General features: G+C 35.1%; 1 long non-coding RNA gene across 2 annotated transcripts; it reads left to right on the forward strand.

Annotated features, from left to right (window-relative positions):
• The first annotated feature begins 493 nt into the window (after positions 1-493).
• Positions 494-3,813, forward strand: LOC110799152 (uncharacterized). Of its 2 annotated transcripts, none has more exons than XR_002536327.2 (8): positions 494-749; positions 1,171-1,422; positions 1,530-1,618; positions 1,778-1,854; positions 2,675-2,757; positions 2,837-3,043; positions 3,410-3,469; positions 3,570-3,813. It is a non-coding gene; the product is annotated as an uncharacterized lncRNA (long non-coding RNA). The 2 variants fall into 2 exon arrangements; XR_002536326.2 differs by having other exon boundaries at positions 498-749; positions 1,536-1,618.
• Positions 3,814-17,176: the final 13,363 nt, after the last annotated feature.

The following is a 17,176-nucleotide window of genomic DNA, read 5'->3' on the forward strand; positions in this document are numbered from 1 at the left end:
TGACATCCAAAACCAATTTCATAGTGAAGTCCGTAAAATTTTGCAATTGTAAATTCAACAATTACGACTAATAAAACAACTCCAATGATTATAGTTAAGCAACTTAACCATAGTAATGATTTTGATAGATTAGCTTGGTTAAGAAAATCAGCCTTGGCAAGTTAATTTGCTTGGCAAAAAACTATCCTATTAGAAAGTGAGTTATAATTAAATGTGAAATAGAGCCCAATAAGGGTGTGTTCTATTCAATTTATCTGACCTGAATTTATCTGAAATAATCTAGACTTATCTGAACTTATTGGAACTGATTAAACTTTATTGGATAATAATAATAATAATAATAATAATAAGAAGAAGAAGAAAAAAAACAACAACAATAATAATAATAATAATAATAATAATAATCTCTATTATATAAGCCAAGAGCTGAGGGTGTTTTGGTAAAATAACTTTTCGTGTCCCCAATCAAAAAGTCCAATATACCCTACCCACCTCAGCTGCAACACAAACCCTCCTCCCTCCTGTTCGTTTCTCCTCCCTCCCGTCCGTTTCTCTCTCCTCCCCTCCCGTCCGTTTTCTTCTCTCTCCTTCGATCTTATTCATCTTCTGCAATATCAACGTGCTCGAAAAAATCCATAAAATCAAAAAAAAAATCGAGATCTAATTAAGAATTTCGAGACCTAATCTTTGCAAATTATTTATATATGGGGAAGAAATCGAGTTCAGGATCACGCTACATCCTCTCTTAGGTAAACCATTCAATTTCCCTTATTTCTTAAATCTTTCGATTTCAAATTTGTAAGATTTGGGGGTTTAATTTGTTCCAGCTCCATTGATTGATGATTGAGATTTGGCGAAGAAATCGAGTGATAATGTAATTGCAATTTTAATTGTTTATTTTTTGAAATCATATTACAATTAATTGCTCAATACTCAAAGTTTTTTTTGTGGGGAACTGTCTAATTTGATATGCCCGTATGTTTATTTGCAATTTGCAATTTGTTATTATTTTTCACAAATTTCATGAATTATTTCCAATTTGTTATTATTTTTCACAAATTTCATGAATTAAGTGTCATTCTGTATTTTTCAAGATTTGCAATTGGAATTTTGCATTTGTAAAAGTTGATTTTTTGTATTGATTGAGCGTACACCATCCTCATTTTGTAGCGGTAACCGCTGGTAACACCAGTAATAAGATTCTCAATGTGAGAGGTAGCAGTACGGATGGAAGCGGAGGTATTCCTGGTCCAAAACCAAGAATCGAGGTTGAGATGCTTGAAGTTGCGGGAGAGAGTACCCATTGGGCCTGAAACAACGATGATCTTGGCGTTGACCTTGATGTCGATCCCCTATGGGATTTCCAAATGGATCATATTTTGCTCATTTTCCCATCAATATAAATTGGGATTTGTACAAATGGTATAAATTGGGATTTGCTAATTTTTCTATCAATTTTTTTGCTCTTATTACTGATTTTTTGTATCTGTAAAAGTTGATATTTTTTCCCATTACTTCACTCCTTTGAGGTTCAGATATTTTAAAAAATAACATGCACATTCATGAGGTACACTGCTCCAGGAAAAGAAGTAGGGTGGCATGGAAAATTGTCGAAAAGGTAGCGTGTTGGAATACATTGTTGTTATTAGATATAAGCAATTATTTTGATCTTCTCCATCTTGGTGTATACCTATTAGTTTTTTTTTTACCTAATTACAAATAGTGGTATCCATGTTAGTGATTTCATAAGTAATTGATGAATTTTTTTAATGTCCAGGTAGTTGGAGTTGCAGATGCTACAACTAAAGTTGGTGCATGGATTTCTTTTGCTATGTCGATCGTTTTCATGTCGAGGTTAGTTGTCCTGAACAGATTAACTGCTTCTTATGTACTACTGCTGTCTTAATGTGATAGAATCGACATGTATTACCTTTTTTTTTTAATCAAATGCGACTCACAGTCTTCATTGTAAATAACTCTTTCGTTTACATTTCTGAATTATAGAGGGGAGTGAACGAGAACCATGGATAGTGTCCGGTTTGGACCTTACGGTCAGAGCTGTTTCTATGGTTTTACCATAATTTACCTTCTTCACTCTTAGTAAGAAGAGAGGGAGAATATACATTATCTTAAGGTTTGGAAAATTTAAGAAATAACCCAATTGTATTAAGCTGCTGCAAATATCTCAAAAACAGACAGTTGTTTGGTGGTTTTTGATTCGCGAACTGTTTGGTGGCTTTTGATTCATGGTTGGATTTGTTTCTATGGTTAGTTGGTTACCATAGTTTACCTTTTTCACTCTTAGTGAGAAGAGGGAGAAATAAAAGACTTAGATGTTTATGTAGGTCAGATGGTTGAGATTAATGTCAAGGTAGAGCGTTGGACTTCATTTGCTGGCAATTAATCTATTGACTAATGCAGGTGGCTAATTGAAAAGATCACATTCTAAAATTGGCCTTTTGTGTTATATCTCCATACCTATATTCTTTTAGAAGGGATTAGTACAACTTTCAATTCCTATAATCTGGGAATTATCCTATTTTAATTTTTGTGCAGAATGTCCCAACAATGGATGAAGTTTCTAATATTGATAGGTGTCCTTCTGAAAACAAATTATCAGTTTTAGTTGTTGTTGTTGTGGTTGTACATCTAATGTTTGTGTCACATTATGCAGTTTGTTTGGATGGTAGTCCTCCTGCATACCATCTACATAGAGGAAATGGAACTGGGATTAATAATTGGTTGGTTCATATTGAGGTTCGTCTTATTAACATTATCAGTTGCAATAAAGCCTTCAATTCAACATAGTTAATCTGTATTGCTTTTGCTTAATCAGGGAGGAGGTTGGTGCAACAATGTCACATCTTACCTCGAACGCAAGTACACTCATCTAGGTTCATCCTGGAAAATGGACAAATAGCTTGCCTTTTCGGGAATTCTGGGAAATAATCCAATGTTCAATCCAGGTTTTAACCAATTCTCACATGATGGATTATTCTCCATACTTGGGGTTAAGCTTAAACTCACTTATTTTTCCTTTAAGGTATTTTACGATCTTTCAATTGGAAGTATTAAGTATTTAAGTTATTTGAAGTCCTTATGGAGTATTTAATTTGGCAATTGGAAGTTATTACTTGACTATGTTGCTTAAATTCCAGTTTCATAAATTTAAACTGCCATTTTTCATTTTGATGTTATCTTGGACTTCTTTGAATAGAGGACAACTATGGACTGTTTTTATTTTTCAGCTTCGTGCAACTTTATGTCTTTGTTAGTTTGCTTGCTTGCAGTCTGATAAGTTCTGCTTTTCTGTGGATCTATTAACCGGTTAAAACATATTATTATCTTTTTGTTTTTATGATGCAACTACTAGCTGCTTCTGATTTTAAGAGTTTATATTTGTGTTCAGGCTTCTATACTTGAGCTTTATGAGATAGTGTGTGCACTTAAAGGGCTGCCACAAGAGAAGGTGTGGATTGCTTTATATGATTGTTTGCCTTTTCTAAACATAGAAGTTTTTCTTCTATTGTATGATTTCTCATATTTTGGATTTTCATTAATGTGAACAGTTCCAAGTATGAGACTACTTCAATGAGATAATTCCATCAGATAAGACTTTGGAGGATGCGTGCTTGCAAATGGACCAACATGTTATTGGTGCTTTCTTACTCTGCTTTGTACAATGTAATAGGAATGATGTATATTTTACCCAAAAAATAGGAATGATTTATATTTTTTCTTTAGATGAACTTTGTGAACAAATTTTGTGGCATATTATTTGGTGATTAGTTACAATAAAATAATTTAAAGTTATGATATTATCTCGCACGCATCGCGTGCATATAAGACTAGTAATTAATATTGGAACTTATTGAAACTTTTCTGAACTTATTGGATCTGAAACTTATTTTTTAAGGTGAACAGAACGCCCCTTAAATAGCTACGGAATAACTGGTAAATTTGTTTATCATTGGGTTATAATAAAGTAAGTTGGCTAATAATCTTAGGGGCCATGACAAGTTAATTACTAGTATTAAATTAGCTTGTTATTTGAGTTGCTCTTATATGTTGTTTGTAAGAGCAACTCCAATGATTGTAGGTAGGGAGTAGTTTGCAATTTCAAAAGTTTCAAGCTAATATCTTAACCATTGAAGTCGTTTTAGTTAAATAGTCTGGTCAAGCAAATTAGTTTAGGTAAACTAAATTGCTTGGGAAAAAAATGTCCACTAAGAATCAAGTAACAATAAAAATTAAAATAAAAGTGAACCAAGTTAAATATAAGCTAGCTAGTTTAGAGTTAGCTTACCATTGAAATACAAACTAATTGGAGAGTTAATTAGGTTAAAATCTTAAACGACATGACAAACTAATTTGACAATTAACTTGGCATTAAAGTTAATCTAACATTATTTATACTCCGTATATTAATCTTTTCCTTTTATAGAATTGAATGGAGGTGCCTTGTAGGGAGACTAATAAATAAATTGTTGGAATGGTCAGAGTCAGCTATCTGTGCATCCCACAAGTTGTGGGTTCGTTTTTTCGCATATTTGATATGTGTGGAAATACGAGTAAATAGGTCTGGAGGTCTCTAAACTTTGCCAAAAGGAGCAGTTAGGTCCCTCAAGTTTCAAAAGGAGCATTTAGGTCCCTCAAAATGGATGGAAAACACTGCTTTTTGTTTTCCGTCACTAACGGCCGTTAAAATTCAATTAAATTAAAAGGAAACTAAATAAAAGGCAATAAACGACAAAAAAACAGTTACATTTACCATTTACCAATAATTAAAGAAAGGGAAATTCATTTCAGTTAGCTTTTTACAAAAATATAGCCGTTGAGGCTCTCAAAAAACAGAGTATTTAACATTCCATGCACAACAAAACAACAATAAAACACTTAAAAAACAAAATTCTTTCTTCTCCATCTTCTGCTCTGTGTTTTTTCTCTGTTGCTCCACCATAGCTGACTCTTCTCAACAAAAAGGTATTTTTCTGCCATTTTTTTTAAAATCTTAAGTTAGCTTATTTTAACAATAATTAAACATATTTAGGAAATAATTATTAAAACGTAATTTATTTGCAGAATGATGAACAGGGCTATCTCTTTGTTCAACAATGGTGATAATGAACACCCTAAGAGGTGCTACTGTGGATTCACAGTATCCATTCAAAAGGCATGGACAAAAGAAAATCCTGGAAGGAGGTTCATTGCTTGTCCAGATTATGATGTTGAAACAAATAGAAGGGGTTGCATCTTTTTTAGATGGATTGATGAACAAGAACCAACAACTTGGCAAACAATTGTCATACTAGGGTTAATGCAAGATAAACAAAGCCTTGCTGCTGAAGTTGATAGTTTTAGGACAAAACTTAGTGAAGCTAACAATTATGCAAGGAAGAGGGAGGCAGACTATGTGATGAGCAAGATGAGAAGACCTATTAGTGTGAAATGTGAAGTGTGGGTTGTAATCCTAGTGGTTCTGTTTTTTTTTATCTGGTTTGTTTTAAGTTAAGTGGGTTAAGTGGGTAGGTAAAATGTAATGATCTGCACTAATGAAATGTAATGAAGACTTTAAATTCAATAAAATCTAACCTCATGGTCTTTTTTCTAATCTTCTAGCCATTGCAAGATCCTGCAATGCTTGGCTTGATATTGTGTGTCCTTGACTTGGTTGAGTCTGTGACAATGGGAAGTCATGTGCATGGAAGGAGTAGATGGTTTGCTCACCCCCATGATCAGAATAGAAAGCTGCAAGAGGTCTTTGCCTCTGTGGTGTGGGGAAATGTTGTGATATAGGCTGCATTAATTAAAACAAATTAGGAACAAGTTGGCTTCAGTACAGTAAAGTAACATGTAAGAAAGAATTTGAGTCTATTGAATGACTTACAGTAGCTATTCTTTGATACCCATTTGGGTAGGTATAAATACCCACACCCCTATTGTGCATTGGTATAGCTGAACTAGTTCTTGGGTGTTGTTGTTGTGGTGTGGTCTGCTCTGCAGTAGCATGATTGTTGCTATGTTGTTGTTGCTTAGGGGCATTCTTGCAACCCCTTTTGTTGTGGCCTATCACACCACATAAGCTGCATTTCATAGAACAACCTGTTCTCTTCAGCTTACCAGATGCAGTTACCTCTCCAACACCATATCTCCTCTTTGTTTTAGGTCTTCCATTGACCTTTTTCACCTTTGGAGCCACAACAATGCTATCAGAAGTAGGCCACTCTTGAGGACCATTTAAAGGCTTTAACAAAAATTCATATGCCTTCATGTAGGCCTGTTTGCAGAAATATGCATTGACATATTGTTCTGGGTGGTCTACTTTATTCCATATAGCAACAATTGCATGTTTGCATGGAATCCCACTCACCTGCCATGCATTGCAACTGCAAGTATGTTGGTTCAGATCCACCACATACTTAACCTGTGTTGCACCTTCTCTTACTCCATAGCAAAACCCACCATCCCAGTATGCATTCCAACCCCTAGCCCAAATTTTGTGTTTCTCTAACTGAATTTGGATCCTAAGACACAACATTATCTCCTTTTTCCCAATGAAATCTCTTTTCTTATGCAGTCTTTCCATCAAACCCTCTCTGATATCTTCCAACATGGTAATAATAGGCTTGTGCCTTGCACTCAAGATGTATGCATTAAACACCTCACTCATGTTGTTGTTTACACTGTCACAACAAGATAATGGAGTGTAGAATGCCCTACACCATTTCTTGTAGTTCCTTTTCAGTAGGTCTTCAGCAACTTCATGTGAAATACCCCTCGTTACTTCAATGTTTTCATTGAAGTGATTTACTGTGTTGCTTTTTGCAATAGTCCAGAATTATTTTCTGTACTCTAAACCACCTCCAAACACTCCCCTAAAGTTACAGTACACATGCCTTGCACACACCCTACTTTCAGCTTGTGGAAACACATTTGACACAGCAGCAAGTAAACCCTTTTGTTGGTCAGACATGAATGTGTACCCTGCTCCTTCACTAGTGCCTAAATCAGTAGCTAGAAGTTCTAGAAACCAACTCCATGTGTCAGTGCTCTCAACCTCACAAACAGCCCAAGCCAAAGGGAACATTTGATTGTTTCTATCCCTCCCTACTGCTACTAACAATTGACCCCCAAATGGTCCCTTTAAGAAACATCCATCAAGTGATATGAAAGGTCTGCATCCTGCCAAGAACTCTTTCCTAAGTGCCTCAAAACACAAATATAGTCTGTCAAACACATTTGCATCCAACTTCAACTTCACTGTGTTCCCTGGATTGCTTCTTAGTATCTCAGCTGCATACCTTGGGAGTAATGCATACTGCTCTTTGTATTCACCAACAATGAGTGCTTGACCCCTTCTCCTAGCCCTGGCAGCCTTGTCTTTGCTCACCCTTATACCCTTTTCTATCTTGCACTCTCATGTAAGGGTTAACCTTAAACAGATTCTGATAGTGTTCTGCAATCCAATGTGAAGTCATCTTCTTAATGATAGGTGTCCTACCACAAGTGTGCTCACTGACAAATGTTTTCACTGTAAATGACCTTCTTCCTCTCTCCCATGAAGCCCAAATTCTCCATTTAAAACCTTTATCTTTGTGCTCACACTCTGCACAAATCCTAGTGGAATCATTTTTAGAAAATGGAATGTTTCTTCCTTTATCAATTGAATAATCTATGATTGCTTTCCTAAATGTCTTTGGATTCTCAAACTGTTGCCCAACATAAAAAGTGGTTTCCCTCTCTTCAGTTTCAGTGTTGTTTTGCTTCTGTTTCCCTCTCCCCCTCTTATGGTGTTGTGGTGCAACTAAGTAACCAACATCATCCTCATCTTCTGACTCACTAGGGCTGTCTAAGTCACTTTATCCATCAAAGTCATCCCCCAAATTCAGACCACCTTCTACTTTACTTTCTGCTAGTTTTTTCAGCATTACTAACTCCTCAAAATAAGTCTTTTCCCTTCTCATATCATCAGATATCTTAGACCTAGCAGTGGCTAACTCATCATCATCCTCATCTGTACCCTCTGAATCATAATCAATTTCAGGTTGAGGTACATTTTGAGGTTGAATTTGAGGTTCAGGTTGAGGTTCAGTTTGTTTGGGTGGGAGTACTGTAAAAGGTGGTTCCACATAATCAGAATTTAAGTCAACCACATCAGTATTCAACAACTCAAGGAAGCCACCTCTCCCTCCTCCCCCTCCTCCACTCCTGTTTAGGTTAAAGTTGTAGGTGGGTTTGATTTTATGTTCAATGTATATATGAATGCTTTTGTATTCAAAGAGTAAAGCTAAGAAAGGGTCACAAGTACTACTATCAAAACCTAAAAACCTAACCCCATTCTTGAATTCTTTCCTAGGGTCCCAGAAATGTACTTTCTCTATATCATTATAACCTAAACTATCGACTAATTCCTTAACATATTTGCCATCTGCATTCTCATGGATGTAATCAAAGACATCCACCCTCCCCCCACTATAAACCATATCACCTTGCACAACCCATTCACCACCATGATGCACATATATGCAAGGGTTCAAAGTCAAATCATCAACATCATCTGATCAAAGTTAAACAATATCAATTAAAAAAACAAAACTTTAAGAAATCAAACCAAACCAAATCTTGAATAACAACACAAGAGATAACAAAAGGTTAAATTGCATTCATTCATTCATCCATCCATCATGATCAGAATTCATTTACAAAAGGGTAGGCTTCAACCCTAACATTTCAAACCTCAATCCACTATTGAGGGAGAAGCCTACGGTTAGATATAAACTACTGTCATAGCAGTGACAAATACCAAAAACCAACATTTGTCACATTCACAAAAACCTAATTGCAATGACATTAGTAATGTAATTGTCCTTGAAAATTAAAAATAAAAAAAGCTATAAACAAGCTGGATCATCATAAGCTTGACAAAAGAGGGGCCACCACCAGCGCCACCACCACCCCTGCATGGCCTCCACCACCAGCTACTCCTCCTCCTTGAAAAGGAGGGGGAAGCCGTCAAAGTAGACGGTCATGTCCTTGTCCATCCAGGCGTGGAAGTCACGGCCATCATTGTCAATGATGTCCATGATCACCCACTCCCGCAGCCACGCGCGGTAGCATCCTTGAGGGTAGTGGTATGGGAGGCGGTACCGCAACTTGGCCCACCTACGCCACTGCTTGCACACCATCTGCACAGCAGCCTGACCCTCCCAGTCCAGCTTGGTGAAGATCTGGGTGATGAGGATGTCTTGATGATGACAAAGGGGGTGTGCCTCCCTTAAAGCAAGGTCTCCTAAAGTCAAAGTAACGGCCAAAGTCAATAAAACAGTAAGTAAACCCTAATTATTATACGGAATCTAGATTAAAATACTTCCAAATTAAACAATAGTTTAAATAAACACCATTTTCAAGAACATGCAAGCATCAATTCGAATTAATCAAACTCTGTTTTTTATTTAAGTGAATCAAAAACAGTAAGTGAAACCCTAATTACTACAAAATCTAGTTTAAATTAATTCCAAATTAGGCAACAATTGTATAATTTAACATATTAAACACCATTTTCAAGAACATGCAAGCATCAATTCGAATTAATCAAACTTTGTTTTTTATTTAAGTGAATCAAAAACAGTAAGTGAAACCCTAATTACTACAAAATCTAGTTTAAATTAATTCCAAATTAGGCAACAATTGTATAATTTAACATATTAAACACCATTTTCAAGAACATGCAAGCATCAATTCGAATTAAATATTGGAAAGTAAAAACGGACGAAACCCTAATTCCAACTTCAATTGATAAATTATGCGAAATCAGCCCACGATTGTTTAAATTAACATATAAAACACCACAATCAAGATAATGCATGCACCAATTTTGGGAAAAAGTTACTTAACAAAAAAGCCCTAATTTATCATGGCTCAACTGCAAACATTTATTGAAAAAACCGACAAATTGAATGAAAATACCTTCGTCCCATCTGGAAATTCTTGTTCTCTTGGGGGTGCGACATTCCCACTTATCAGCAGTCCTCTTGTTGGATACGCAAGAACCCATTGATGCAGAAAACTCAGAGCAATAACTTCAAATTCTCTTAAGTGTTTGAGTGAGTAAATGGCAAAAAGACAATTGAGAGTGAAAATGGGGGGGGGGGGGGGGGACCATATAAATAGGAAGTGAAAAGGGGGGAAATAGGGTTGGGAACAGTAAAAAAATTACCGCTAAAACATTATTAGGAAGGAACCAGAAAATACGAGGGAATTTGGAAGGTTTCCACGTGTACACATTGAAAAAGTAAGTTGAAAAGGCTAAGTAATTGAAAAAGGCTTATTTTCATCAAAATCATCTGTTTTCAATCATTAATCTACGTGTATATTAATTCTCCTTTTATTTTAATAATTTTTTATATTATTATATTCATTTTAACGGCCGTTAGTGACGGAAAACAAAAAGCAGCGTTTTCCATCCATTTTGAGGGACCTAAATGCTCCTTTTGAAACTTGAGGGACTTAACTGCTCCTTTTGGCAAAGTTTAGGGACCTTCAGTACAGTTTACTCGTGGAAATACACATATCAACTAAAAGACAAATAGCTAAAAGACAAAAAAGGAAGTACCATTCATGTAAAAAAAGTACCTTTCTGTAAAAAAAGGTACCATTCTGTAAAAAAAAAAGTATCATTTGTGTTTAAAAAAGTACCATTTAATTTTTTTTTTCCTTTTTCCTATTTTGTCTTTTGTTCTGATATGTATTTCCCCATACATATCTGATATGTATTTGTACTTCCTCCACAAGTTGCAGCTTTGCAGCCATGTTTCTTGCTTTCTTAAATTACTAAGGAAAACGGGAAAATGACTTATGTTAAGGAGTTGACATACCTTTACTTCTAGTTCTTGCCATGCCTTTTCATTATGGGCTTTACTAAATTGATGAGTGGGTTCCCTTATCTGATGATGGTGGTACACTTATGTATTGGGCCTGCTTGCTCTGATTATTGGGCTAAAGATATAGCTTAGACTACTTTCTCTACGTAAAACCAAAACGGGTCCACCATGAATCCATGATCAAACTATCAATGGAAACTCCATTTTTTTCAATAAACGTCACCTTACCCATAAATTATTAAACTATATGTAGGCATATAGCGGAATCATTGTTTAAAAATTAATGAATATTTAACTGGAAGTTATTTTTTAGCCAAGAGGAGTCGCCCCGTGATCCCATTTACTACTTGCTGGCAGGGTCGTCTCTGGCAATTTAGAGGTGAAAATACAGTTATACAGATATTGGGCCCCTATAAATTTTTACCGGCAATGATTTAATGTAAAACACATAATTATTATATTAATATTGTTTTATTTATACAAAATATAAAGTCAAATTAATAATATGGTATAACGTTTTATGTGTGATGGTTTGAGAAAATTGATGTAAAGGTTTGATGGACATGAAAAAAGCAAATAAAAAAAGGGGGCATGAAAAGGATCAAACCCTGGTTTTGGCTACTACACTTCTAATTCCTTACCAACAGGGACAAATATTAATTAATGCATAACAAAGCAGCTGTTAAATATATAATATTTTTTCTTGGGGGGTTTAACCAACATAATTTCTTTTTGGGGCCCCAAAATTTTGTGGCCCGGTGCTGGAGGTCCGCCTGGACCTCCCTTTAGCCGGCCCTGCTTGCTGGTTTTGCCACTGTTAATAACTTCTGCTACTTACATAGTTATATTATGTAAACATGTCACCTCCTTTTACTAGCAGAGTTTAAGTGAGGTTTCATCCTAAAACCAATCTGCAATAGGAGGAGTAGCCACTAAAGTTATAAATATAAGCTCGTTTACTTCATATTCAGACGTGGAACGCAATACTAACACTTACTTTCTAACAACTATTAATCACAATGTGCGACTATTTATCTGAAAAGTATAACTATTTGGCAAGAAGTTATTATTATACATAATACCGTCATGTATAAGTTTTTATATTATTATAATAAGCGTTTGGTTTTTGGAGGCATGAAACGTAAAGCCATGTCGTTTCGTTTGTATGCCCTTTCAGTAGTAGTGTAAATGTGTAATCTCTAACTCAAATATCATGACTTTTGCAACTTGTTTTTCTTCCCTATAGATTACGGAGTATAAAATCAATAATTTTATTGTTCGTACAATAATCTAAAATGACAACCAAGCAAATGATCGATTGTTGGAATTTTGTAGTCATACGTACACCAATCAATAAAATAAAATATGAATCATTTCTAATGACGGTAGGCAACTAATATGAGAAGGGTGTTTTTTGGTGGAATTTTTATTAGTAAAGAAGAATAATTGTTGCTTTTAAGTGATTCTTATTTTATTTTTTAATTATTGAATGCAAATTGATTCCTTAATAATTTTATAAGATTTGCTTATGAAGCAGAAGATCCAATAATGGAGATTACATGTCATTCAAATGTGTGGTGTGGGTAGTAGACCTTTCAACGTAATGTGATGACTACGGCATTCTGGATTTGGTAGACTCAAATAGAAGTTCGAGCCATATTATTGAATTCGATCATAAGAGGGTGTGTACGTGTTTATTGTACATACGTATATAAAATGGGCTTGTTCCGATTGAGAATTTAGAAATGTGGTCTGGGCGGCGATCTTCTCTGTTTTATTTGTCGATTGTATGTCTATATATTAATTAAAAAGATCAACTAGCCACGTGACAATGGTAATTCGAGGATCTCCTCTTTGATGCTTGATCAACTGATTGTCCTTATAAATGCACGCCAATATTATTGTGTGGTCATGTACATTTGGCAATAAGTAAGGGTCCATATATGTAGGCGGGGCGACCTTATAATTCGTAAGATTATGACCTCTGCTCTTAGGCTAATGTGATTTTACCTACTTAATATAGTTGTAAGACGGGATGAGCCTTAAAATAGTCATTAGGCCGTCTGTGCCTTAATATATTTGGGTAGGCATTTTGGACGCTCTTGGGCGAAGTGTGTCGTACTGTGCTGCGGATAGTCCCGTACAACGCTGTCACTCATTATTTTTTTGGTTCGGTTAGAGTCAATGTCATATATTCCCTCCGTCCCGGAATTCTTGACCTGTTTTTCTTATCGGGCCGTCCCTTAATACTTGACATGTTTTTCTTATCGGGCCATCCCTTAATACTTGACCTGTTTCTAAAAATGGAAATATTCTAACAATATTATATTATTTCTCACTCCACCCCTATTAACCCACCTACCCCCTACTCCATACAAAAAATAATTAAAAATTCAACCCCTACTCTCTCCCAACCCCACCTCTTAACCCACCTCCCACTAACTACATTAAAATAATACCCCACTATTAACTACTACCTATTAAATTAAATAAGTCAATTCAAGTCCCTTAAACTCTGTGCCGGTCAAACCGGGTCGAATATTCCGGGACGAAGGGAGTAATCAGTACATAGTTTGGGCGAGTAATCGAACTAATTTTACGGGGTCTACTTGTTCAGATAACGTTTCTAGTTGCTCATATCCTCTTAGTTTTGTACCCTACAAAATACATTGTTCCTTGCATCAAGAATAACAGACGTGTAAGACATACGGAGTACTCCGTACAAAACTAGCAATTTGATCATTGGAGTTTTCCACAGACAAGAAAGATGATTGAGACCCAGGCCCAACCAACATCCTATGGTAGGAAGTAGGAACCTTATAGTTCTGCGCATTATATGGTGCCTTTGAAACTACGTCACACTCTAATCCTGACGTACGATCCATGTTCATACTTACTACATCTCTTTTTAGTTGCACCATTTGTTATATTGGTCCGTCCATAAATAATTCTCTCAAATTAAACATACATTTGATCCCACTACTTATATCTTTTTCATTTTTCACTTAACCATACTATATATTAACAAAATATTTTTGATACAAGGGTGAAACAATAACTCAATGAGAGACGGAGTGTCACGGTCCGAATGTTTTGACACCGGAACCGTGCGGCACAACCTTGTCTATTGGCGGCAAGGATGCGAGCATTGTGCAGAATGAGTGTCTTGTGACTCGTAGGGGCATGAGTGATCGTCTGATCCTGAAAGGGCGCCGCTCTTGCCTATTGGCGACAAGAGCGAGGGACGAGGGTCGACCGGGGCGCTTGTGTGCGCACAGCAGGCACAAACGGGACCGGCGACGAGAATTTATCTGTTTGTGGGACTTTGAAAGATTTGGGATGCTTTAGAGCAAGTGATGACACAATATCTATAAAGGCCTACAACAAAACACAAGCAATAAAGCGATGGCAACAATTGGTGAGAAGTAGGAATTCATTTATTCATATCCCTCATAGAGATTTATTTTGAATTAGCTACAAACTACCAGTGAACACTGGAGTGAACACTGGATTGACAGTAACATAATAATTCTATCTAGAGCCGAGAAAACTATTAAAAAGGTCCTAAAAAGCACTAGATAAGCAAAATACAAGTAAATGAAGGTTGGATTCTAACACGGAGAGAGTATGAAACAACTAACAACAATATAGTATCCTCGAGGCTGCCGGCAAAGCACATCACAACATCAATGTCAAATGTGGACGTGTTCTATTCGAATTGATTTTATAGTATCAATTCGATTGATCTCTAAATCCATTTATCATTACGTTTTGTAATTATTAATATATAGATAGCTATGCACCTATCTGTACATGCATACGCGATTAAACGGTTGGGTTTCATCGATAACAAAAGCACGCAGCTATTCTCTCACCATTCTTCTCTCTCCTCTAACCTCTCACCATTTTCTCTCTCATCAAAACCTCTCACCATTTTCTCTCTCATCAAAACCTCAAACTCTCTTTCCTCCATTGAAGTCACTCTTTCTCTCTCCTCCCAAACAATCCGACCTCCTTCCCTCCGCCTTTCACCGCCGCCTCCCTTCGATCTAACAACCGCCACTTCCTCAACCGCGCGCAGCTACTCAATCGTGTTAGATCCACGCGACACTGCGCCATAGATATTGTCGCTGAAGCCTTCTCCTCCCCTGCGACGTTGCCTCTCTGATCTTGTGCCATGGCGGTCGACATTCTCCACCGCCGAACATCGATGCTCCGCTCTCTGGAAGTTTCTCTTTCACCGCCGACATCGAAGTCTCTCTCGGCATTGTCTGACTCATGCTCAACTAAGAACCGTGAATCCTTCCTTCTCTTAATCTGGTAAGTTCTATCTCCTTCGTTTGTATAACTTACTAAATTTGAATTTACTAATTTCGGACGAATTTTTTTGAAAGTAATTAGTTGTTAACCCTAGATTTTGTGTGAATTTGATTGAGAATTTTCATGTTCATGTATTCAATTTTGTGTGCGAATAGTTCACTTATTTCGTCAATTAATAAAGTCAAATTGCAAATAGTTTTCTGATTTAAGTGTCAATTTTATGAATTTTAATTTGATAGAGAAATTGCAATTTATTCATTATTGATTATGATTTGGTGACAGATTATTTGATAAAGAATTATAAGTGTGATTAGAATGAACAACATTTGTTAATTTTGATATTGTTGTTGTTGGTGGTATTGTGGTTAGGATTGTTGTTATGTATGATAGTTCACAAATAATAAGATTTTTGTGCGATGTTTAGTTTTTCAACTCTCTTGTTCAACTTATAAAGAATTATGTTCAATTTTACACAAAATCATGTTCAAATAAATTTAAATTGTAAAATTAATATATGTTCAATATTTTTGTGTGATGTTCAGTTTCTCAACTCTCGTGTTCAACTTATAAAGAATCATGTTCAACTAATTTCAACTTATAAAAGTGATGTTCACAACTAATAACATTTTTGTGTGATGTTCAATTTTTGAACTCTCGTGTTCAACTTATAAAGAATCTTGTTCAATTTTAGGCAAAATATGTTCAATACTTTTGTGTGATGTTCAGTTTCTCAACTCTCGTGTTCAACTTATAAAGAATCATGTTCAATTTACACAAAATCATGTTCAACTAAATTTAACACTTTTGTGTGATGTTAATTATTTTTATCTTTTGAACAATATATGATGTGATTATCTATCAATTATGTTTGGCACCAAAAACATCTATCGTATTATGTAATTTGTGTAATTGTGAAATGTTAACTCAAGTTGCATTGCTTAACTTTTGGTTGTGATATGTATTAATTTCATTAATCATAGTAATTAGTATTAGCTTCATCTATTTACGCTGATAATATCGCTGAACAAATATTTTCTTCTTTTAGAAATGATTAATTTGCTACTTTGTTAGTCTTGATTTTGAGTGATGTTCAGTTTTTCAACTCTCTTGTTCAACCTATAAAGAATCACGTTCAACTTATAAAACTATAATATGTTCAATACTTTTGTGCGATATTCAGTTTCTCAAGTCTTATGTTCAACTTAAACAAAAGCACGTTCAACTAAATTTAACTTATTAAACTAATATATGTTCAATACTTTTCTGTGATGATCGGTTTCTCAAGTCTTATGTTCAACTTACACAAAATCATGTTCAACAAAATTTAACTTATAAAACTAATATATGTTCAATACCTTTGTGTGATGTTCAGTTTCTAAAGTCTTATGTTCAACTTATATAAAATCATGTTCAACTAAATTTAACTTATAAAATTAATATATGTTTAATAATTTTGTGTGATGTTCAGTTTCTTAAGTCTCATGTTCAACTTATAAAGAATTATGTACAACTAAATTTAACCTATAAAACTAGTATGATATTTTCAAAAGCATTTTTTAAGTAGGTGCTCATTATTCTTTAATAATGTTCAGATTTTATAAGCAGATGTTCATTATTCTTTACTAAAATATCAAAAGTGGCGTTGTCTAAAAATTGTCATGTTTAGTTTATAATTCATCATGTTCAACTTATAGAAGATGATAGTTCACAAATAAGAACATTTTTGTGTGATGTTCAGTTTCTCAAGTCTCATGTTCAATTTATAAAGAATCATGTTCAACTAAATTCAACTTATAAAACTATGATATGTCCATAAATAAAAAACACTTTTGTGTGATGTTCAGTTTCTCAAGTCTTATATTCACCTTAAACAGAATAATGTTCAACTAAAAACATTATGATTTTCTTGCAGGAAGGTAAATGTTGATAAGAATGCGGCAATAAAAGAAAAAAAGTTGATTTAGAAATGGAAGATA

This window comes from Spinacia oleracea, chromosome 3 (genome assembly GCF_020520425.1).
Source record: "Spinacia oleracea cultivar Varoflay chromosome 3, BTI_SOV_V1, whole genome shotgun sequence".
NCBI classification, from domain to species: domain Eukaryota; kingdom Viridiplantae; phylum Streptophyta; class Magnoliopsida; order Caryophyllales; family Amaranthaceae; genus Spinacia; species Spinacia oleracea.